This window comes from Scyliorhinus torazame, chromosome 15 (genome assembly GCF_047496885.1).
Source record: "Scyliorhinus torazame isolate Kashiwa2021f chromosome 15, sScyTor2.1, whole genome shotgun sequence".
NCBI lineage: Eukaryota > Metazoa > Chordata > Chondrichthyes > Carcharhiniformes > Scyliorhinidae > Scyliorhinus > Scyliorhinus torazame.
This window is the reverse complement of record NC_092721.1, coordinates 116305070-116329063: the sequence shown is the minus strand read 5'-3', so window position 1 is coordinate 116329063 and position 23994 is coordinate 116305070. Positions and strand designations below refer to the sequence as shown.

Sequence of the window (23994 nt, the reverse complement as noted above, 5' to 3'; positions counted from 1 at the left end):
ACAGGCCAGTCGATTTCAACGGGATCGGTGCGCAAGTGATTTCTGGGAGGTAAGTTTATCCTTTTAAAAAAACACTTACCTGCACAGGAACAGGCCAGTCGATTTCAGCGGGAGCGGTGCACAAGTGATTTCTGGGAGGTAGGTTTATCCTTTTAAAAAAACACTTACCTTCACAGGAACAGGCCAGTCGATTTCAGCGGGCGCGGTGCGCAAGTGATTTCTGGGAGGTAAGTTTATCCTTTTAAAAAAACACTTACCTTCACAGGAACAGGCCAGTTTATTTCAGCGGGAGCGGTGCGCAAGTGATTTCTGGGAGGTACGTTTATCCTTTTAAAAAAACACTTACCTGCACAGGAACAGGCCAGTCGATTTCAGCGGGAGCGGTGCGCAAGTGATTTCTGGGAGGTAAGTTTATCCTTTTAAAAAAACACTTATCTGCACAGGAACAGGCCAGTCAATTTCAGCGGGAGCGGTGCGCAAGTGATTTCTGGGAGGTAAGTTTATCCTTTTAAAAAAACACTTACCTTCACAGGAACAGGCCAATCGATTTCAGCGGGAGTGGTGCGCAAGTAATTTCTGGGAGGTAAGTTTATCCTTTTAAAAAAACACTTACCTGCACAGGAACAGGCCAGTCGATTTCAGCGGGAGCGGTGCGCAAGTGATTTCTGGGAGGTAGGTTTATCCTTTTTATAAAACACTTACATGCACAGGAACAGGCCAGTCGATTTCAGCGAGAACGGTGCGCAAGTGATTTCTGGGAGGTAAGTTTATCCTTTTAAAAAAACACTTACCTTCACAGGAACAGGACAGTCGATTTCAGCGGGAGCGGTGCACAAGTGATTTCAGGGAGGTAAGTTTATCCTTTTAAAAAAACACTTACCTTCACAGGAACAGGCCAGTCGATTTCAGCGGGAGCGGTGCACAAGTGATTTCTGGGAGGTAAGTTTATCCTTTTAAAAAAACACTAACCTGCACAGGAACAGGCCAGTCGATTTCAGCGGGAGCGGTGCGCAAGTGATTTCTGGGAGGTAGGTTTATCCTTTTAATAAAACACTTACATGCACAGGAACAGGCCAGTCGATTTCAGCGAGAACGGTGCGCAAGTGATTTCTGGGGGGTAAGTTTATCCTTTTAAAAAAACACTTACCTTCACAGGAACAGGACAGTCGATTTCAGCGGGAGCGGTGCGCAAGTGATTTCAGGGAGGTAAGTTTATCCTTTTAAAAAAACACTTACCTTCACAGGAACAGGTCAGTCGATTTCAGCGGGAGCGGTGCACAAGTGATTTCTGGGAGGTAAGTTTATCCTTTTAAAAAAACACTTACCTGCACAGGAACAGGCCAGACGATTTCAGCGGGAGCGGTGCGCAAGTGATTTCTGGGAGGTAAGTTTATCCTTTTAAAAAAACACTTACCTTCACAGGAACAGGCCAGTCGATTTCAGCGGGAGCGGTGCGCAAGTGATTTCTGGGAGGTAAGTTTATCCTTTTAAAAAAAACCTTACCTGCACAGGAACAGGCCAGTCGATTTCAGCGGGAGCGGTGCGCAAGTGATTTCTGGGAGGTAAGTTTATCCTTTTAAAAAAACACTTACCTGCACAGGAACAGGCCAGTCGATTTCAGCGGGAGCGGTGCGCAAGTGATTTCTGGGAGGTAAGTTTATCCTTTTAAAAAAACACTTACCTGCACAGGAACAGGCCAGTCGATTTCAGCGGGAGCGGTGCGCAAGTGATTTCAGGGAGGTAAGTTTATCCTTTTAAAAAAACACTTACCTTCACAGGAACAGGCCAGTTTATTTCAGCGGGAGCTGTGCGCAAGTGATTTCTGGGAGGTAAGTTTATCCTTTTAAAAAAACACTTACCTTCACAGGAACAGGCCAGTCGATTTCAGCGGGAGCGGTGCACAAATGATTTCTGGGAGGTAAGTTTATCCTTTTAAAAAAACACTTACCTTCACAGGAACAGGCCAGTTGATTTCAGCGGGAGCGGTGCGCAAGTGATTTCTGGGAGGTAAGTTTATCCTTTTAAAAAAACACTTACCTGCACAGGAACAGGCCAGTCGATTTCAGTGGGAGCGCTGTGCAAGTGATTTTTGGGAGGTAAGTTTATCCTTTTAAAAAAACACTTACCTGCACAGGAACAGGCCAGTCGATTTCAGCGGGAGCGGTGCGCAAGTGATTTCTGGGAGGTACGTTTATCCTTTTAAAAAAAACACTTATCTTTTCTGTTTGATTTTTTTCGACCCAGGGACTTCTGGGAAGCCCCCCCCCCCCCCCCAACCAATAAATTCTGGTGGAGAGGAAACCCGAGACACTACACGTGTAGTGTCTCCCACCCGCCCTCCTCCTCTAACCTAATAATAAGACCCATTGTTGTGAGGTAAGTGCCATATTATATTATTATATTATATTATTAGCATTGTGCAGGTCAAGGTTCGGAGTCGGAGGAGCAGTCTCTGTCAGGGAGAGAACCTGAGAACATCTAAGACACTCAGAAGGTAAGAAGGTAAGTAAATGATTTTTACTCATTTTTACTTTTATACCTTTTTCAAATTGTGTGTCGGGGGGAAACTGAAGTGACATCACAGAAAAGCTGTGGCCTGAGTGGCTGGTTGGGAATCTACACTAAATTTAAAAAATTAAGCATTAAACATAATTACTTAATTATAATTTAGAGGGGTATCTAAGCCAGAGATCAGAAAGTACTATATTTAGCTTTCGCATTTCTATTAGAAATCTAGTGCTATGAAACAGATAGTTAACAGTAACTTTGAAATTTAAAAAAAATATATTAAATTTTTTTTTTTTATTTTAATTTTAATTAATTGACGCAATGTCAGTTAGAGGGGTGCAGTGCTCTGACTGTGAGATGTGGCAGGTCCGGGAGGCTTCCAGCGTCCCGGATGGCTTCATCTGTAGAAAGTGCACCCAACTGGAGCTCCTCACAGACCGCATGGTTCGGTTGGAGCAGGAATTGGATGCACTTAGGAGCATGCAGGTGGCAGAAAGCATCATAGATCGCAGTTATGTAAATGTGGTCACACCCAAGGTGCAGGCAGAGAAATGGGTGACCACCAGAAAGGGCAGGCAGTCAGTGCAGGAATCCCCTGTGGTTGTCCCCCTCTCGAACAGGTATACCCCTTTGGATACTGTCGGGGGGGATATCCTATCAGGGGAAAACAGCAGCAGCCAGAGCAGTTGCACCACGGCTGGCTCTGATGTTCAGAAGGGAGGGTCAAAGCGCAGAAGAGCAATAGTAATAGGGGACTCTATAGTCAGGGGCACAGATAGGCGCTTCTGTGGATGTCAAAGAGACTCCAGGATGGTATGTTGCCTCCCTGGTGCCAGGGTCCAGGATGTCCCCGAACGGGTAGAGGGCATCCTGAAGGGGGAGGGCAAACAGGCAGAGGTCGTTGTACATATTGGTACTAACGACATAGGCAGGAAGGGGCATGAGGTCCTGCAGCAGGAGTTCAGGGAGCTAGGCAGAAAGTTAAAAGACAGGACCTCTAGGGTTGTAATCTCGGGATTACTCCCTGTGCCACGTGCCAGTGAGGCTAGAAATAGGAAGATAGAGCAGCTAAACACGTGGCTAAACAGCTGGTGTAGGAGGGAGGGTTTCCGTTATCTGGACCACTGGGAGCTCTTCCGGGGCAGCTGTGACCTATATAAGAAGGACGGGTTGCATCTAAACCGGAGAGGCATAAATATCCTGGCCGCGAGGTTTGCTAGTGTCACACGGGAGGGTTTAAACTAGTATGGCAGGGGGGTGGGCACGGGAGCAATAGGTCAGAAGGTGAGAGCATTGAGGGAGAACGAGGGACTAGGGACAGTGGGGCTCTGAGGCAGAGCAGAAAGGGAGAAGTTGCTGAACACAGCGGGTCTGGTGGCCTGAAGTGCATATGTTTTAATGCAAGAATTATTACGGGTAAGGCAGATGAATTTAGAGCTTGGATTAGTACTTGGAACTATGATGTTGTTGCCATTCCAGAGACCTGGTTGAGGGAAGGGCAGGATTGGCAGCTAAACGTTCCAGGATTTAGATGTTTCAGGCGGGATAGAGGGGGATGTAAAAGGGGAGGCGGAGTTGCGCTACTGGTTCGGGAGAATATCACAGCTGTACTGCGGGAGGACACCTCAGAGGGCAGTGAGGCTATATGGGTAGAGATCAGGAATAAGAAGGGTGCAGTCACAATGTTGGGGGTTTACTACAGGCCCCCCAACAGCCAGCGGGAGATAGAGGAGCAGATAGGTAGACAGATTTTGGAAAAGAGTAAAAACAACAGGGTTGTGGTGATGGGAGACTTCAACTTCCCCAATATTGACTGGGACTCACTTAGTGCCAGGGGCTTAGACGGGGCGGAGTTTGTAAGGAGCATCCAGGAGGGCTTCTTAAAACAATATGTAGGCAGTCCAACTAGGGAAGGGGCGGTACTGGACCTGGTATTGGGGAATGAGCCCGGCCAGGTGGTAGATGTTTCAGTAGGGGAGCATTTCGGTAACAGTGACCACAATTCAGTAAGTACTGGTGGACAAGGATAAGAGTGGTAATAGGATGAATGTGCTAAATTGGGGGAAGGCTAATTATAACAATATTAGGCGGGAACTGAAGAACATAGATTGGGGGCGGATGTTTGAGGGCAAATCAACATCTGACATGTGGGAGGCTTTCAAGTGTCAGTTGAAAGGAATTCAGGACCGGCATGTTCCTGTGAGGAAGAAGGATAAATACGGCAATTTTCGGGAACCTTGGATAACGAGAGATATTGTAGGCCTCGTCAAAAAGAAAAAGGAGGCATTTGTCAGGGCTAAAAGGCTGGGAACAGACGAAGCCTGCGTGGAATATAAGGAAAGTAGGAAGGAACTTAAGCAAGGAGTCAGGAGGGCTAGAAGGGGTCACGAAAGGTCATTGGCAAATAGGGTTAAGGAAAATCCCAAGGCTTTTTACACGTACATAAAAAGCAAGAGGGTAGCCAGGGAAAGGGTTGGCCCACTGAAGGATAGGCAAGGGAATCTATGTGTGGAGCCAGAGGAAATGGGCGAGGTACTAAATGAATACTTTGCATCAGTATTCACAAAATAGAAGAAATTGGTAGATGTTGAGTCTGGAGAAGGGTGTGTAGATAACCTGGGTCACATTGAGATCCAAAAAGACAAGGTGTTGGGCGTCTTAAAAAATATTAAGGTAGATAAGTCCCCAGGGCCTGATGGGATCTACCCCAGAATACTGAAGGAGGCTGGAGAGGAAATTGCTGAGGCCTTGACAGAAATCTTTGGATCCTCACTGTCTTCAGGGTATGTCCCGGAGGACTGGAGAATAGCCAATGTTGTTCCTTTGTTTAAGAAGGGTAGCAAGGATAATCCAGGGAACTACAGGCTGGTGAGCCTTACTTCAGTGGTAGGGAAATTACTGGAGAGAATTCTTCGAGACAGGATCTACTCCCATTTGGAAGCAAATGGACGTATTAGTGAGAGGCAGCATGGTTTTGTGAAGGGGAGGTCGTGTCTCACTAACTTGATAGAGTTTTTCGAGGAGGTCACTAAGATGATTGATGCAGGTACGGCAGTGGATGTTGTCTATATGGACTTCAGTAAGGCCTTTGACAAGGTCCCTCATGGTAGACTAGTACAAAAGGTGAAGTCACATGGGATCAGGGGTGAGCTGGCAAGGTGGATACAGAACTGGCTAGGTCATAGAAGGCAGAGAGTAGCAATGGAAGGATGCTTTTCTAATTGGAAGGCTGTGACCAGTGGTGTTCCACAGGGATCAGTGCTGGGACCTTTGCTCTTTGTAGTATATATAAATGATTTGGAGGAAAATGTAACTGGTGATTAGTAAGTTTGCAGACGACACAAAGGTTGGTCGAATTGCGGATAGCGATGAGGACTGTCAGAGGATACAGTAGGATTTAGATTGTTTGGAGACTTGGGCGGAGAGATGGCAGATGGAGTTTAATCCGGACAAATGTGAGGTAATGCATTTTGGAAGGTCTAATGCAGGTAGGGAATATACAGTGAATGGTAGAACCCTCAAGAGTATTGAAAGTTGAAGAGATCTAGGAGTACAGGTCCACAGGTCATTGAAAGGGGCAACACAGGTGGAGAAGGTAGTCAAGAAGGCATACAGCAGGCTTGCCTTCATTGGCCGGGGCATTGAGTATAAGAATGGGCAAGTCATGTTGCAGCTGTATAGAACCTTAGTTCGGCCACACTTGGAGTATAGTGTTCAATTCTGGTCGCCACACTACCAGAAGGATGTGGAGGCTTTAGAGAGGGTGCAGAAGAGATTTACCAGAATGTTGCCTGGTATGGAGGGCATTAGCTATGTGGAGCGGTTGAATAAACTCGGTTTGTTCTCACTGGAACGAAGGAGGTTGAGGGGAGACCTGATAGAGGTCTACAAAATTATGAGGGGCATAGACAGAGTGGATAGTCAGAGGCTTTTCCCCAGGGTAGAGGGGTCAATTACTAGGGGGCATAGGTTTAAGGTGAGAGGGGCAAGGTTTAGAGTAGATGTACGAGGCAAGTTTTTACGCAGAGGGTAGTGGGTGCCTGGAACTCGCTACCGGAGGAGGTGGTGGAAGCAGGGACGATAGTGACATTTAAGGGGCATCTTGACAAATACATGAATAGGATGGGAATAGAGGGATACGGACCCAGGAAGTGTAGAAGATTGTAGTTTAGTCGGGCAGCATGGTCGGCACGGGCTTGGAGGGCCGAAGGGCCTGTTCCTGTGCTGTACATTTCTTTGTTATTTGTTCTAGAGGATCTGGAGCTTCTGTGGGTATGAGAGGGGTTCTGTGGATGCTCCAAGGTATCCTTCAAAGCAGGCTAGCCAGTGCTCGAAGGTGGCTGTGGTGTCGGCTGCGTGAGGGTCCAGCTCCAGGCGATCCGGCTTGATTAAGACGTTCATCTCTAAAATTCTAGTGCAATAAATTGATGTACCATCAATGACCACAAGACAAAATGGTGAACTATTGAGGCTTTATTGCACAAAATGTTGAGCCTCCTGCAGCTGGAACCAGAATGGAAGCAGCGCAGGAGAGCATACACTTTTATACACCGCCTGTTGGGAGGAGCCAGCAGGCTGGGATTTACGGTGTTAACTGTAGTACAGTGGCAGGAGCGTAATACACGTAGTGTGTGACCAGTGGTGTTTACCACAAGTGTGTGTAAACATAGTGTAGGGTTATTGAGTGCGTGTAAACAGGGTGTGTGTTATTGAATGTATATAAACACAGTATGCGGTTATTGAATGTGTGTAACACAGCATGAGGTTATTGACTGTGTATAAATGCAGTGTGGGCTTATTGAGTGTGTAAAAACGCAGTGTAAGTTTATTGAGTGTGTGTAAAACAGCACAGAGTTATTGAGTGTGTGCAAACTGAACGAGTGGTCATTACCTTTGTGTAAACACAGTGTGTGATTATTGAGTGTGTATGAACACATCTTGGGGTTATTTTGTGTGTATAAATGTGGCGTAGAGTTATTGTATGTGTGTAAACACAGCGTCGCCTCATTGAGTGTGTGTAAACAGGGCGTGGGTTATTGAGTATGTGTAAACACAGCATGGGCTTATTGAGTATGTATCAACCATCGTAAGGTTACTGAGTTTATATAAATGTGGTGTGGGCTTATTGAATGTGTGTAAAAATAGTGTAGGATTGTTGAGTGTGTGTATCATAGAATGTACAGTGCAGAAGGAGGCTATTCAGCCCATCGAGTGTGCACTGGCCCTTGGAAAGAGAACCTACTCAACCCCACACCTCCGACCCATCCCCATAACCCAATAACCCCACCTAACATTTTTGAACACGAAGGGCAATTTAGCATGGTCAATATTCCTTAACTGCACATCTTTGGATTGTGGAAGGAAACGGGAACCCGGAGGAAACCCACACAGACACAGGGAGAATGTGCAGACTCTGCACAGACAGTGACCCAAGCGGGAATCGAACCTGGGACCCTGGAGCTGTGAAGCAACAGTACTAACACACTGTGCTACCATGCTGCCCAAAACAGACCATGGAGTCATTAAGTATGTGTAATCACAGTGTGAGGTTATTGAGTGTGTAAACACAGCGTGGGGGATATTGAGTTTGTGTAAACAGGGTGTGGGGTTAAGGAGTGTATATAAACACAGCGTAGGGTTATTGAGTGTGTGTGAACACAGTGTGGTGGTGTTATTGAGTAAGTGTAAACAGGAAATGGGGTTAGAGTATGTGTAAATAGAGTGAGGGGTCATTAAGTTGTGTTCACACAGCCTGGGGTTATGGAGTGTATAAACACAGCGTGGGGTTATTTTGTGTACAAATGCAGCGTAGGCTTTTTATGTGTGGATAAACACACATATTGAGTGTGTGCAAACAGGGTGTGGGTTATTCAGCATGTGTAAACACAGTGTGGGCTTATTGAATATGTGTAAACATAGCGTAGACTTTTTAAAAAATATATATTTATTAAAGTTTTTTAACACAATTTTTCTCCCTTACAAACAATAACCCCCCCCCCCTCGTAACAAAAGAAAATGAGAAATCGCGCAGAGCAAGATATATACATGGCAAAATGATATATTTACACAGCTTTGTACACTGGCCCTCACCCGTACGTGCCAGTTTCCCCAACCATCATGTTATCTCTTGCTCATCCACCCTCCCAGGCAGTCCCCCCTTCCCCCCCCCTCCCCTCCCAGGACGTCCCGTCCCGTCCCCCCCCCCCCCCCCCCCCCCCCACCACCCAAGGTTGCTGCTGCTGCTGACCGACCTTCCTCTAATGCTCCGCGAGATAGTTTAGGAACGGTTGCCACCGCCTGTAGAGCCCCTGCGCAGACCCTCTCAAGGCAAACTTAATCCTCTCCAACTTTATGAACGCAGCCATATCATTTATCCAGGCCTCCAGGCTGGGGGGCTTCGCCTCCTTCCACATTAGCAAGGTCCTTCGCCGGGCTACTAGGGATGCAAAGGCCAGAATGCCGGCATCTTTCGCCTCCTGCACTCCCGGTTCGTCCACTACTCCAAATATTGCTAGCCCCTAGCGTAGACCTTTTGAGTGTGTATAAACACAGTATAAGGTTAAGTGTGTATGATCACAGTGTGGTGGTGTTATTGAGTATGTGTAAACAGAGAATGGGGTTATTGAGTATGTGTAAACAAAGCGTGAGGTTATTGAGTGTGTGTAAACAAGGCCTGGGGTTACTGCGTGTGTAAACAGGGTGTGGGGATATTAAGATTGTGTAAAGACAGCGTGGGGCTATTCAGTGTGTGTAAACAGGGTGTGGGGTTATTGAGTGTGTATGAACACAGTGTGGGGTTATTGAGTGTGTATGAACACAGTGTGGGGTTATTGAGTATGTGTAAACAGGGTGTGAGGATATTGAGTGTGTATAAACATGGTAAGGGATGTTTGAATATGTATGAACACGGCATATGATTATTGAGTGTGTATTAACACAGTGTAGGATGATTAAATGTGTGTAAACATGGTGAGGGTTATTGTGTGTGTGTGTACACATAGTGTGGGGTTATTGAATATGTATTAACACGGCGAGGAGTTATTAAGTATGTATACAAACAGTGTGGGGTTATTGAGTGTGTATACATATTAATAGTGACATATTTCTGGGAGGATTTATCGAGCTCTCGTAGATAAGGTTTGCTCATGTCCAATTTCATGCTACTGGCCAATGTTGCATACATACCTTGACACGCAGTAAAGGGTGATGGTCCAACATTGAAGCCATATTCACTGTCAATTTGTAGTCACCACAAAGGCGGACAGTCTTGTCCAGCTTCATTATGGGGACCACCGGCGCGGCCCAATCAGTGAAATGCACAGGCTGAATGATGCCCAAACTCTCTAAATGCCGAAGTGTAGTTTCAACCTTCTCTACTACAGCGTAGACCAGTCATATTCAAACCCAATCGCAGGGCCATGTGTCGTGGCGTTCCCAATCGCAGGACCATGCATCGTGGCTTTCCCAATTGAGGGACCAGGCATCGTGCTGTTCCCAATTGCGGAACGATTCATCGCCACGTTCCCAATTGTGGGCCATGTGGTATGGCATTCCCAATTGTGGGCCATGTGGTATGGCATTCCCAATTGTGGGGCCATGCTTCGCAGCGTTCATAATTGTGGGGCCATGCGCCGCAGTGTTTCCGATCGTGGGGCCATGCGCCGCAGTGTTTCCGATCGTGGGGCCATGCGCCGCAGTGTTTCCGATCGTGGGGCCATGCGCCGCAGTGTTTCCGATCGTGGGGCCATGCGCCGCAGTGTTTCCAATCGTGGGGCCATGCGCCGCAGTGTTTCCAATCGTGGGGCCATGCGCCGCAGTGTTTCCGATCGTGGGGCCATGCGTCGCGGAGTTCCTGACCGCGGAAAGTATTGCCCAACTGCATGACTGGCTTTTTAAAATGCCAGCCGCGACCGACTTTCAGAATGCTAGCTGTTCTGCACATGCGTGTCTTCTCAACAGTGCGCAGGCCCAGAGCCCAGCAGGGCAGAAGACCTTCCCCTGACGTCAGGTGCGCTGAATGTGGTGAATGTATTGCTGTAACAATTCACCATGTGCATATCTGTATTACGCTATTGCACATGTGGGCTCCACCTATGGACCATTGTAAGGTATTACCTATGATATAGCATGTTGGGGCCTGTGTGGGATCCGCCCCTGGCTCCACCCCTTGAGGGGAGGTATAAAGAGCAGCAGCCCTGTAGGCGGCTCTCACTAGCAGATCAGTCGCAGACAGGCACTGTTCTAGTTGATTAAAGCCACAGTTTACTTCTACTCCTGGTTTTGTGTGAATTGATGGTCGCATCAATTTAATCAACTACAACGCCATTTTGGAATCGGCCCTCAAACCTGACCGACTGGAACTCGATCCGCAGACCGTTGAGGCGAAAGAGATTTTTTTGCACTGGCTCCGCTGTTTCAAGGCCTACCTCGCTGCCTCCTCCTCGCCTTCCGTCACCGACGAACAGAAGCTGAGTCTCCTCCATGCACGGGTGAGCCATCGAATCTCTGTTCAACTCGAGGACGCCTCCACCTCCACAGATGCCCTCGTGATGCTAGAACGCCTCTACGTAAGGCCCGTGAACGAGGTATACGTGCGGCATCTCCTCACCACGAGCAGTCCCGGGGAATCGCTGGAAGAGTACCAACGTGACCTCAAAGTCCTTGCACGAAGCTGCAATTACCAGGCTGTTATGGCCACTCAACATATGGACCTCGCCATCCGGGACATCTATGTGGCTGGATTCAGGTCCAACTACGTGAGACAGCGCCTACTCGAAAAAGGTGCCCTAGACCTGGAAGAGACGGTAAAATTAGCCTCTGTGGTAGTATGTATTGGGGGTCATGTGGGACTGGAAGCCCTAATGTCATTGGCTGACAGATCCTGGGTCCTGGTTGGCCGTTGACCTCATACTCCGCCCTGAAGGCGAAGTATAAGAAACCGGTGCCTTCCCCCGCAGGCCAGTTTACTATCGGGCTGCTGGGGAACAGACACGCTTAATAAAGCCTCATCGACTTCACTCTTTTCGTCTCATGGAGTCTTTGTGCGCTACAATTTATTAAGCGTGCCTAAAAAGGACTATGGAGCTCAGGATCATTCCAGAATGCCTGAGGATCAGCCCCCACGCAGTGAATGTGGCAGCAGCCTTCAAACACTGGCAGACTTGCTTCGAGGCCTACCTCAGACCGACCACTGGCCGGGTCTCAGACGAACAAAAACTGCAGGTCCTGCACTCGAGGGTGAGCACGGAGATTTTCACCCTCATTGAAGACACTGACGATTTCCAGACGGCGTTCGCAGCACTGAAAAGTCTCTATGTCCGCCCAGTTAACCAAATCTACGCTCGCTACCAGCTCGCGACGAGACGGCAAGCTCCCGAAGAATCGATGGACGAGTTCTACGCCGCGCTACCCGCGCCTACGGCCCCGACTGCGCGGCAGGCCACTGGGCCCCGTACGTACCCGCCGCGGCAAACCCCCCCCCCCCCCCGGACACCCCACAGGCTTGCGCGGCCCAAACGCCGAGTCGCACCGGGGGCGCCCGCTGTTATTTCTGCGGCCAGGCGAACCACCCCCGACAACGCTGTCCGGCCCGCGCAGCCATCTGCAAAAGCTGCGGGAAAAAGGGCCACTATGCGGTGGTGTGCCGATCCCGCGAGGTCGCCGCCGTCCCGGGGCCACAGGGAGCCCTACAGGCAGTCTATGCCTCCCAACCCCCCCAGCACGCCATGTGCGACCGGCAGGCACAGCCGCTCTGGGTCCCGACCACCGCGGCCCCGGGAGAACTGGGAGCCCTGCACGCCGCCTACGCTCCCCAACCCCCCTCCCCGCAGTCCATGTACGACCCACCGCCGGCGCTCCCGATTTGGGTGCCGGCCAACACTCTCCACGGAGAGGAATGGGTCTTTCGCATCCCGAATGCCACCCTCACCCCCCCTCCCGCGCCCCACGCCTGACCCGCCGGCTCCGCCGACTTGGGCCCCGACCACCGCTGTCACCGGTGAGGGAGCTCCGCGCGGTCCTAGCGCCCGCCGCCCCACGCCTGTCCTGCCGGCGCCGCCGACCTGGGCCCTCACCCCCGTCCCGCGCCCCACGCCTGACCCGCCGACCTGGGCCCTCACCCCGTCCCGCGCCCCACGCCTGTCCCGCCGGCGCCGCCGACCTGGGCCCTCACCCCGCGCCCCACGCCTGTCCCGCCGGCGCCGCCGACCTGGGCCCTCACCCCCGTCCCGCGCCCCACGCCTGACCCGCCGACCTGGGCCCTCACCCCCGTCCCGCGCCCCACGCCTGACCCGCCGGCGCAACTTACCTGGGCCCCGACCGCCGCTGTCCCCGGTGAGGGAGCTCCTTGCGCTCCTTGCGCTCGCGGCCCCACGACTGACCCGCCGGCGCCGCCGACCTGGGCCCTCACCCCCGTCCCGCGCCCCACGCCTGACCCGCCGGCGCAACTTACCTGGGCCCCGACCACCGCTGTCCCCGGCGAGGGAGCTCCGCGCGGTCCTCGCGCCCGCGGCCCTGGCGCTCGCAGAGAGGGAGCTCCGCGCGGTCCTAGTGCCCGTGGCCCTGGCGCTCGCAGAGAGGAAGCTCCGCGCGGTCCTAGCGCCCGCGGCCCTGGCGCTCGCAGTGAAGGAACTCCGCGCGGTCCTAGCGCTCCCCAGACCCCCCAGCACACCATGTGCGACCCGCAGACGCCTCCATTTTGGGTCCCGACCACCCCGAGGGGAGGAGGGGCACCGCCATCTTGGACCGCCCCCGACCTGTACGACGCATGGGGGCGGCCATTTTGTCCACCCCCGACGCCATCTTGTGACCCCTCAGCCACGTACGATGTATGGGGGCAGCCATTTTGTCCATCCCCGACGCCATCTTGGACGGCAACAACGGACCACACCCCACTACTACAACCACGGCTCGCTTCGGTTACGCTCGATCAGGCTCGGCCCCGGACTCTCCAGACGACGACGACAACGGTCCTAATTAACGGCCACGAGACGCCATGCCTAGTCGACTCCGGGAGCACGGAAAGTTTTATACACCCCGACACGGTAAGACGCTGTTCCTTAACTACCTACCCCAGCGCACAAAAGATTTGCCTAGCTGCAGGATCCCACTCCGTACAGATCCAGGGATTCTGCATAGTCACCCTAACGGTACAGGGGAGGGAATTAAAAAACTACAAACTTAACGTCCTTCCCCAACTCTGTGCCCCCACCTTGCTGGGCTTAGACTTCCAATGTAACCTACAGAGCCTTACGTTTAGATTCGGCGGCCCCATACCCCCACTCACTATCTGCGGCCTCGCTACCCTCAAGGTGCAACCCCCGTCCTTGTTTGCGAACCTCACCCCGGATTGCAAACCCGTCGCCACTAGGAGCAGACGGTACAGCGCCCAGGACCGGACCTTCATTCGGTCCGAAGTCCAGCGGCTACTAAAGGAGGGCATAATCCAGGCCAGCAATAGTCCCTGGAGAGCGCAGGTGGTAGTAGTGAAGACAGGGGAGAAACAAAGGATGGTCATTGACTATAGCCAGACCATCAACAGGTACACACAACTAGACGCGTACCCTCTCCCCCGCATATCCGACATGGTCAATCGGATTGCCCAGTATAAAGTCTTCTCCACCGTGGACCTCAAGTCCGCCTACCATCAGCTCCCCATCCGCCCAAGTGACCGCAAGTACACAGCCTTCGAGGCAGACGGGCGATTATACCATTTCCTACGGGTCCCTTTTGGCGTCACAAACGGCGTCTCGGTCTTCCAACGGGAGATGGACCGAATGGTTGATCAACATGGGTTACGGGCCACGTTCCCTTACCTCGACAATGTAACCATCTGCAGCCACGATCAGCAGGACCACGACGCCAACCTCCAAAAATTCCTCCAGACCGCCAAAGCCTTGAACCTCACGTACAACGAGGACAAGTGCGTTTTTAGCACCGATCGGCTAGCCATTCTGGGCTACATAGTGCGCAATGGGATAATAGGCCCCGACACCGAACGTATGCGCGCACTCATGGAATTTCCCCTCCCCCACTGCCCAAAAGCCCTGAAACGCTGTCTGGGGTTCTTTTCGTACTACGCCCAGTGGGTCCCCCAGTACGCAGACAAGGCCCGCCCCCTAATACAGACCACGGCCTTCCCTCTGTCGACAGAGGCTTGCCAGGCCTTCAGCCGCATCAAAGCGGACATCGCAAAGGCCACGATGCGCGCCATCGACGAGTCCCTCCCCTTCCAGGTCGAGAGCGACGCCTCCGACGTAGCTCTAGCGGCCACCCTCAACCAAGCGGGCAGACCCGTGGCCTTTTTCTCCCGAACCCTCCACGCCTCAGAAATCCGCCACTCCTCAGTGGAAAAGGAAGCCCAAGCCATAGTGGAAGCTGTGCGACATTGGAGGCATTACCTGGCCGGCAGGAGATTCACTCTCCTCACTGACCAACGGTCGGTAGCCTTCATGTTCGATAATGCACAGCGGGGCAAGATTAAAAATGACAAGATCTTAAGGTGGAGGATCGAGCTCTCCACCTTTAACTATGAGATCTTGTACCGGCCCGGAAAGCTGAACGAGCCGTCCGATGCCCTATCCCGCGGCACATGTGCCAACGCACAAATTAACCGCCTCCAAACCCTCCACGAGGACCTCTGCCACCCGGGGGTCACTCGGTTTTACCACTTCATCAAGTCCCGCAATCTCCCATACTCTTTAGAAGAGGTCCGTACAGTCACAAGGGACTGCCACATCTGCGCGGAATGCAAGCCGCATTTTTTCAGGCCAGATGGAGCGCACCTGATTAAGGCTTCCCGCCCCTTTGAACGCCTCAGTCTCGATTTCAAAGGGCCCCTCCCCTCCACCGACCGCAACGCATATTTCCTTAATGTAGTGGACGAATACTCCCGCTTCCCTTTTGCCATTCCCTGCTCCGACATGACCGCGGCCACAGTCATTAAATCCCTGAACAGCATCTTCACGCTGTTCGGTTACCCCGCATACGTCCACAGCGACAGGGGGTCCTCTTTCATGAGTGACGAGCTGCGCCAGTTCCTGCTCTGTAAGGGCATAGCCTCAAGCAGGACGACCAGCTACAACCCCCGGGGGAACGGGCAAGTAGAAAGGGAGAACGGCACGGTCTGGAAGACCGTCCTACTGGCCCTACGGTCCAGGGATCTCCCAGTTTCACTGTGGCAGGAGGTCCTCCCGGACGCTCTCCATTCCATCCGGTCGTTATTATGTACAAGCACTAATCAAACGCCGCACGAGCGTCTCCTTGTCTTCCCTAGGAGGTCCTCCTCTGGAACGTCGCTGCCAACCTGGCTGGTGGCCCCAGGACCCATCCTGCTCCGAAAGCCTGTGCGGGCACATAAGGCGGACCCGTTGGTCGAAAGGGTTCACCTCCTCCACGCAAAGCCCCAGTACGCCTACGTGGAGTACCCCGACGGCCGACAGGACACGGTCTCCCTGCGGGATCTGGCACCCGCCGGCACCACGCACACCCCCCCGACACCATCAACCCAACCGCCCCCCTTCCTGCCGCCGCCGCACCCCGCACCGCCCCCTTCCCAGGAGGATCAGTCCCCCTCCCCTTTGCACCGACAGCTGAAACCGTGCGGCTCCCGGAGGCGACAACGCTGGTACAAGCACCACCACCACCGCCGGGACCGAGGCGATCGACACGGACGACCAGACCGCCCGACCGACTCGTGGCGTCGATGTAAAACAAAGATGGACTGTTCAATGAACATTTTGTTTTTCCTATACCCTCTGTAAATAGTTGTAACAGGACGATACTGTCCAATACTGTACTACCATGTAACTGTTCTATCCTCCCAGGACCAGCCCTGTAAACCCTTACCACCATACGAAGCATCACCCCGCCGGGTTCATTTTTGACAAGGGGTGAATGTGGTAGTATGTATTGGGGGTCATGTGGGACTGGAAGCCCTAATGTCATTGGCTGACAGATCCCGGGTCCTGGTTGGCCGTTGACCTCATACTCCGCCCTGAAGGCGAAGTATAAGAAGCCGGTGCCTTCCCCCGCAGGCCAGTTTACTATCGGGCTGCTGGGGAACAGACACGCTTAATAAAGCCTCATCGACTTCACTCTTTTCGTCTCATGGAGTCTTTGTGCGCTACAGCCTCCTCTCTGGAAGTAGCGTTCCATAGCCTTAACGCGTTCCTCTCCAATCACGCGACCCCTTTGTGGACCCCCGACCAAAGAATACCCCAGGCCTGTGCCGCGCGGCTGCCCGCCCACCATGGGGGGCTACCCTGTTATTTCTGCGGCCAGCCTCAACACCCCTGGCATCGCTGCCCGGCCCGGAACGCGAACTGCAGCGACTGCGGGGGAAAAGGACATTTTGCTAAAGTTTGCCTGGCCAGGTCCAAAAACTCTAAATCGCAGGCCCGACCCTCAGACTCATAGGCCCGAAATCCCGCAGCATGGCAGCTTGTCTGCCGACTCCGCCCCCCCCGGATGCGTCATCGGCCTTGTGTTGTTTGTGGGGGCAGCCAACTTCCAGCCCGCACAGCGTGTGCGACTAACGGGGGCGCCATCTTGGTCATCTTCGCCCACGCGGCCCGCCAGGTGCGCTTCATGGGGGCCGCCATCTTGGACGCCATCTCCCTCGCCGCCCGACATGTGCGACTGACGGGGGCAGCCATCTTGGAACCACCCCAGCACCTCCGACCACGCCGGCTACTCGCAACTCAGCGCGGTCACCCTTGACCAATCGCGACCCAAACACCTCCGGAGGTCTATGATGACCGTCCAGGTAAGCGGACACGAAACGCCCTGGGGGAGCACAGAGAGCTTCATTCATCCAGACATGGTAAGACGCTGCTTGCTCCCAATCTTCCCGGTGCATCAAACCATCTCCCTCGTCTCCGGGTCGCACTCGGTGCAGGTCCGAGGGTGCACTACTGCAACCCTCGCAATACAGGGCGCTGAGACGCCAGTTTTAAATTATATGTACTCCCCGACCTTTGCGCTCCTCTTCTATTGGGACTGGATTTCCAATGTAACCTCAGGAGCCTAACCCTGAAGTTCGACGGGCCCCTACCCCCACTCACCGTATGTAGCCTCGCGACCCTAAAGGTCGACCCTCCCCCGCTCTTCGCAAATCTCATCGCCGACTGCAAACCAGTCGCCACCAGAAGCAGGCGGTACAGCATCCAGGATAGAACTTTTATCAGGTCTGAGGTCCAGCGACTCTTGCGGGAGGGAATCATCGAGGCCAGCAATAGTCCCTGGAGAGCCCAGGTAGTGGTCGTCAGGACCGGGGAAAAGAACCGGATGGTTGTAGATTACAACCAAAGCATAAACCGGTACATGCACCTCGAAGTGTACACCCTTCCCCAGATCACAGACATGGTTAATCAGATCGCGCACTACCGGGTGTTCTCCACGGTGGATATGAAGTCTGCATACCACCAGCTCCCAATCCGCCCGGGTGAACGCCACTACGCGGCTTTTGAGGCAGACGGCCGCCTTTTCCACTTCCTCCGGGTCCCCTTTGACGTCACGAACGGGGTCTCGGTCTTCCAAAGAATGATGGACCGAATGGTGGACCAGTACGGGCTGCGGGCCACATTTCCGTACTTGGACAACGTCACCATCTGCAGCCATGATCAGCAGGACCACGATGCCAACCGCCAGAGATTTCTCCAAATCGCCCGTACCCTTAACCTCACTTACAACAAGGAGAAATGCGTTTTCCGCACAACCAGACTAGCCATCCTCGGCTATGTCATGGAAAATGGGACCCGACCCCAACTGTATGCACCCCCTCCTGAAACTCCCCCTTCCCCACTGCCCCAAGGCCCTGAAAAGGTGCCTCGGGTTCTTTTCATATTACGCCCAGTGGGTCCCCAACTTTGCGGACAAAGCCCGCCCACTAGTCAAGGCCACCAAATTCCCACTGGCGGCTGAGGCCCGCCAGGCCTTCAGCTGCATCAAGGCGGATATTGCCAAAGCCGCGATGCGCGTGGTGGACGAGTCCATCCCCTTCCAGGTGGAGAGCGACGCATCAGAGGTCGCCCTCGCCGCTACCCTCAATCAGGCAGGCAGGCCAGTAGCGTTATTTACACGAACCCTCACCACCTCTGAAATTCGATACTCCTCGGTCGAAAAAGAAGCCCAAGCCATCGTGGAAGCCGTGCAGCACTGGAGGCACTACCTCACTGGTAGGAGGTTTACCCTCGTCACCGCCCAATGATCGGTAGCCTTCATGTTCAGTAATACGCTGTGGGGCAAGATCAAGAATGATAAGATCTTGAGGTGGAGGATCGAACTCTCCACCTATAATTACGAAATAGTATATCGTCCTGGGAAGCTCAACAAACTCCCAGATGCCCTGTCCCGCGGCACATCCGCCAGCTTGCAAGATGACCGACTACGTGATATCCACGATGACCTCTGCCACCCGGGGGTCACCCAGCTTCTCCACTACATCAAGGCCCGCAACCTGCTCTACTCTACTGAGGAGGTCAGAGCCATGACCAGGGACTGCCAAATCTGTGCGGAGTGTAAGCCGCACTTCTATCGACCAGATAAGGCCCACCTGGTAAAGGCATCCCGGCCCTTTGAGCGCCTCAGTATCAATTTCAAAGGGCCTCTCCCCCCCAACAACTGCAACACATATTTCCTCACGTCATCGACGAGTTCTCTCCCTTCCCCTTTGCAATCCCTTGCCCCGACATGACCGCGGCCACCGTCATTAAAGCCCTACATAGTGTCTTCACCCTGTTTGGTTTCCCCACGTACGTTCACAGTGACCGGGGCTCCTCATTCATGAGCGACGAACTGCGTCAGTACCTGCTCAGTAAGGGCATCGCCTCGAGCAGGACTACCAGTTATAACCCCAAGGGAAACGGGCAGGTGGAGAGGGAGAACGTGACGGTCTGGAAGACCGTTCTCCTGGCCCTACGGTCTAGGAATCTCCTAGTTCCCCACTGGCAGGAGGTCCTCCTCGACACACTCCACTCTATTAGGTCCATACTTTGCACGGCCACAAACGTGACCCCCTCATGACCGCCTGTTCGTTTTCCCCAGGAAATACACCTCCGGGGCCTCGCTTCCGTCCTGGCTGATGACACTGGCGCCCGTCCTGCTCCGCAAACATGACAGGAGCCATACGTCCGACCCCCTGGTCAAGAGGGTCCAGCTCCTACACTCCAACCCCCAGTACGCATACATCGAACACCCCGACAGCCGACAGGATACCGTCTCCCTCCGAGGCCTGGCACCCGCAGGTTCCACTACCGCCACCACCCCATCTTACCCCACCCAACCTACGCTGACCAGCGCCCCCGCCCCTACATGGCAGCCCTCCCGTCCACCATTCCCCCTTCACCGACCCACAGGAATGAAGCCCCAGAAGACACGCTCCCGGAGTCCACGTCTGTGCCCGCACCGGCGACTTCACTACCAATGCCAGCACGGCTGATTTCGACGCCCGGGCCAGCTGCGATACCAGAGCTTCAGTGATCACAGCACACAATCCGTGCACCGGACAGGCTGAACTTATGAACCCTTCACCCCCGCCGGACTTCATTTTTTTGAACAGGGGGTGAATGTGGTGAATGTATTGCTGTAACAATTCACTATGTGCATATCTGTATTATGCTGTTGCCCATGTGGGCTCCACCTATGGACCATTGTAAGGTATTACCTATGATGTAGCATGTTGGGGCTTGTGTGGGCTCCGCCCCCGGATCCACCACTTGAGGGGAGGTATAAAGAGCAGTCGCCCTGTAGGCGGCTCCCACTAACAGATCAGCCGCAGGCAGGCACTGTTCTAGTTGATTAAAGCCACAGTTTACTTCTACTCCTGGTTTCGTGTGAATTGATGGTCGCTTCACTGACCCAGGAGCAGAGTTTTTTTAAATCGCTGGCGACTTCCTTCCTGGAGCAGTGACAGAAAGCAGGTTACGCTGATGCTACGTGTTCTGGGCCCGAGAGATCCCTCCATTTTGTAGCTGCCAGACATGCTGGTGTGTGTCATAATATGCACCCATTCACATCATGAGGTAAAAGCAGGCAGTGACAGACACCCAGGTGAGCCAATCAACATACAGAACAGAACACGACCAATCACCAGACAGAACACCAGAGGGGGGCTTCCAACTATAAAACACACGAGGCATCAGCACTCTGCCTCTTTCCACTGGTGACAACTGTAGTGACCGTCAGGGTGTACAAATCATTCAACACCTTCTACATGTGGATCAGAGCTAGCCTGGTCTAGATATTTAATGTTAGTTTACTTAGAGTAGTAGAGAGTCAACCCACAGGCAGCTGTGTGCTTCGTTACTGAAGTTCAGTAAATCTTATTGAACCAACACCTACGTTTGGTGTATACTTGATCATTTAACTGCATCGTGTTGCAGTCCGTGTTACCCCAGGGTGAACAACATGACAGTGTGAACTCCAGGGCCTCTGGTGAACAACCCAGAAGATGCTGAAAATAGGAACATAAGATGATTACTTGAGGCATGCGTTATTAATTGTGCCACTGCAAATCAGGATTCAAAGTTCATGTGTGTTATATGCAGGGAAGCACAGGCAAATGAAAGATTAAAACCCTCAAAGCTTTGAAGGCATTATATGATTAAGAATGGCGAGTTCAAGGCCAAACCTCTTGATTTTTTTCAACAGATGCAGTGAGATCTTAAATTGTCAGCTGAAGTCCTTAGCAGAAATGTAACACTGACTAACAAAGCAAGTGAGATTGTGAGGACCAAGCAGGCTTACCTGTCACATTAAAGGTAAGCGAAAATGGTCGGTCGCGAAATTGGGCCTCGTGGATCACGAAGGTAGGCTGGCATGGATTGCGAAGGACAGCCAGCGTGGGTCGCGAAGGGCGGCCAGCGCGGGTTGCGGAAGTCAGCTGGTGTGGGTCTCGAAGGATGGCTGGTTGGTAAAATGGGTCCCGGGCAAAACAGTTTGAAAAACACTGGCGTAGTACACCGGGCGAGCACGAAAATACCAGGGCTTCCGGAATCCGGATTTTGGCCATGGCCCATTTTATGGTACCCAAACCAGGCTGGAAAACCTCTGAGAATTTGCTCAGCACCATACACAGACCGCCAGATCTCACTTGCAGGATGTGCTGCCAATCCAACTGCAGCTGGTGTAGCCAATCGCGGCCCAACAGGCTAGGGCCATTTCCTTGCACAACAATGAGGGGAAGGCACACTGACTGGTGCCTCTAAACCACCGGAGTGAGGATGGGCCCCACAATATTTAGTCATGGCCCAGTATTAGCGGCCAAACGATCCGCCATTGTCAGCCAAAGACAAAGTAAGATAAGATCAAAAGAGCTCTGCGCCACCATAGAAATGGCCGCTGCCCTATCCAGCTCCATTTGGAGCATATGACCATTCACTTGGATTGGAACACGAATAGGGGCCACACGGGGCACTGCCAAACAGTTCAGCTGCATCTCAGCCTTATCTTCTGTTTCTACTGGGTCATCCAGATGCAAGGCCTAGTCCTGGGCTGCACCGACCGCAACCGGGGTACCTGGAGTGGTCGCCCTCCTGGGTACACCTAGACTGCGGCCACATTTTGCACATGGGCCGGAATCGCCTTCAGTCGAGTCCGGGGATGTCGCATGTCTTGACAGGTGGCTCTTCGTCCAGAGACCAGAGTCACAATGGCGGTTAGTCCGGGCCATGAGGGTATCACGGGAGGAACGGCGTCCCAAGACATTCACCTCTATCCCGTGTATCTCTTGGATGCCGCGTTCTGTGCTTTCTTGGGACAGGGAGATTTGCAGCATCTGCTGAAAAGTTAGCGAGACTTCACCCAAAAGCTTTTTTTACATTTCCATTTTATTGATTCCGCAGACCAAGCGATCACGGAGCATATCGGACCAAACAGTTCCATACTCACAAAACTTGGCTATTGTCCGTAGCCGAGATATGAACTCGGTAACGGACTCACCGGTGGATCTCTCCGCCGCATTAAACCGATATCGTTGACTGATTATCGATGGGGTTAACTTTTCAGCAGATGCTGCAAGTGTCATGAGCGGATCAAAAGTTTGAGTATCCAACATCGCCGGGTACGTGAGACTTCCCAAACGTATACAATCAGCATCCATCAACAGTATGAACGTCTAGTGCTCGTTCTCCCTGATATTGTTGGCTCGGAAGAAATAATGCATTTGTTCAGTGTATTGGTTCCAGTCTTCAACACCGGTGTCAAATGCATCTAACCACCCAAATGGAGACATGACGAATCAAAGACATCCAAACCTGGGCCCAGAAAATCAGGGAGGTGGTTCAGCTAAGTAGGTCGCACTATCATCAGCAAACCAGTTTACTCCTCATTATCAGTTTAATAAGGACACGGAGAGTCCACACCGAGTAAAATATGAATTAATTTTTATATACAGAACGATATGTACACTACCCGGTAGATTCCTACTGGGTTCATAGGAACATAGGAATTAAGAGCATGTTCCATGGTGGCCCTCGATCGTTGAGTCCGGATACAGTGTTGTACTCTTGGTTGTGGTGACCTGGCCATTCATGCTCTGCCTTGGGATGCCGCTGGATTCCAGTATGGGGGTCAAGCAACACTATGGGCACTCATGTCAATTACACCTTGGAGTTCCTAAACTTCTTTTTCCATGTTCTCACAGGACAGCTCTAGTTCAATAACTCTCTAGAAATCAAGCATAGGCTCCGCCAAGAGCTTCCTTTATATGGCCATGTTATTAATTCGGCACACCAGCTGGTCCCTTAACATCCCGAAAAGGGATGGCCCAAACTTGCAATGCTCGAGTCGAGTCAAGAAATCCGACTGACTCCCTCACAGTCCGCACAGCAGTATTGAATTGATATCGTTGCATGATTAGGGCTGGTTTCAGGTCGCAATGGTTAGACATCAACTCTACCAATGCGTCAAAAGACTTTGACTCCAGAGCAGCTTGGTACATTAGGGTTTTAATAATGCGTTGGGGCCCCGCTGGCAGTCAGGAAGATTACCTTCACTGGTCCTCTCTGGTGATGCCATTGGCCTGGAAATAGTACCTCATCCACTCTGCATACTGAGCTTCCAGGCTGGCATCGAAGGCCTCGAATTTCCCGAAGAGCGGCATATTTTGAAAGTCAGTCCAATGCGTTGCTGCATGGCAATATCCCGGAGCAGCTGGGATGTCCAGGATCGAAGTTAAAGTTTTTAAAATCTCATCACCAGTTAAGAGCCAGGAAGCAGAGTGATAAGGTGAATGCCAAATTATTTATGATCACATAAGTCTCCCTACTTTAAGGCGTCATAAAGGCTTTGGCTAATGGACCTTTGTTTGGATTATGAAGGTTCCCTGTGGAGTATTTAGTTAGAGACATTGGACACGATGCAGTGGAAAAAGTTAAAGTCCCATTTGGGCTCGTTTGCCGGGATGTTTCTCGGCGGCTGCAGCTCGGGATTTCCCCGCTATTCATCAGCTCTTTGCTGTTTTTTGGGGCCTCAGGGAGTGATCCCCAG

The 23994-nt window shown here is 52.3% G+C and overlaps 1 long non-coding RNA gene across 2 annotated transcripts in view; it reads left to right on the top strand.

Moving 5' to 3' along the window:
• The window catches only part of LOC140391762 (uncharacterized), a 275634-nt gene that overhangs the window by 93703 nt on the left and 157937 nt on the right, over positions 1-23994 (top strand). Inside the window, exons 2-3 of one of the 2 annotated variants that reach the window (XR_011935167.1) lie at positions 21157-21266; positions 22350-22649. This is a non-coding gene — a long non-coding RNA (uncharacterized lncRNA). Of the gene's footprint in view, positions 1-21156; positions 21267-22349; positions 22650-23994 lie in introns of those variants that run through there. The other variant, XR_011935168.1, reaches the window with a different exon arrangement.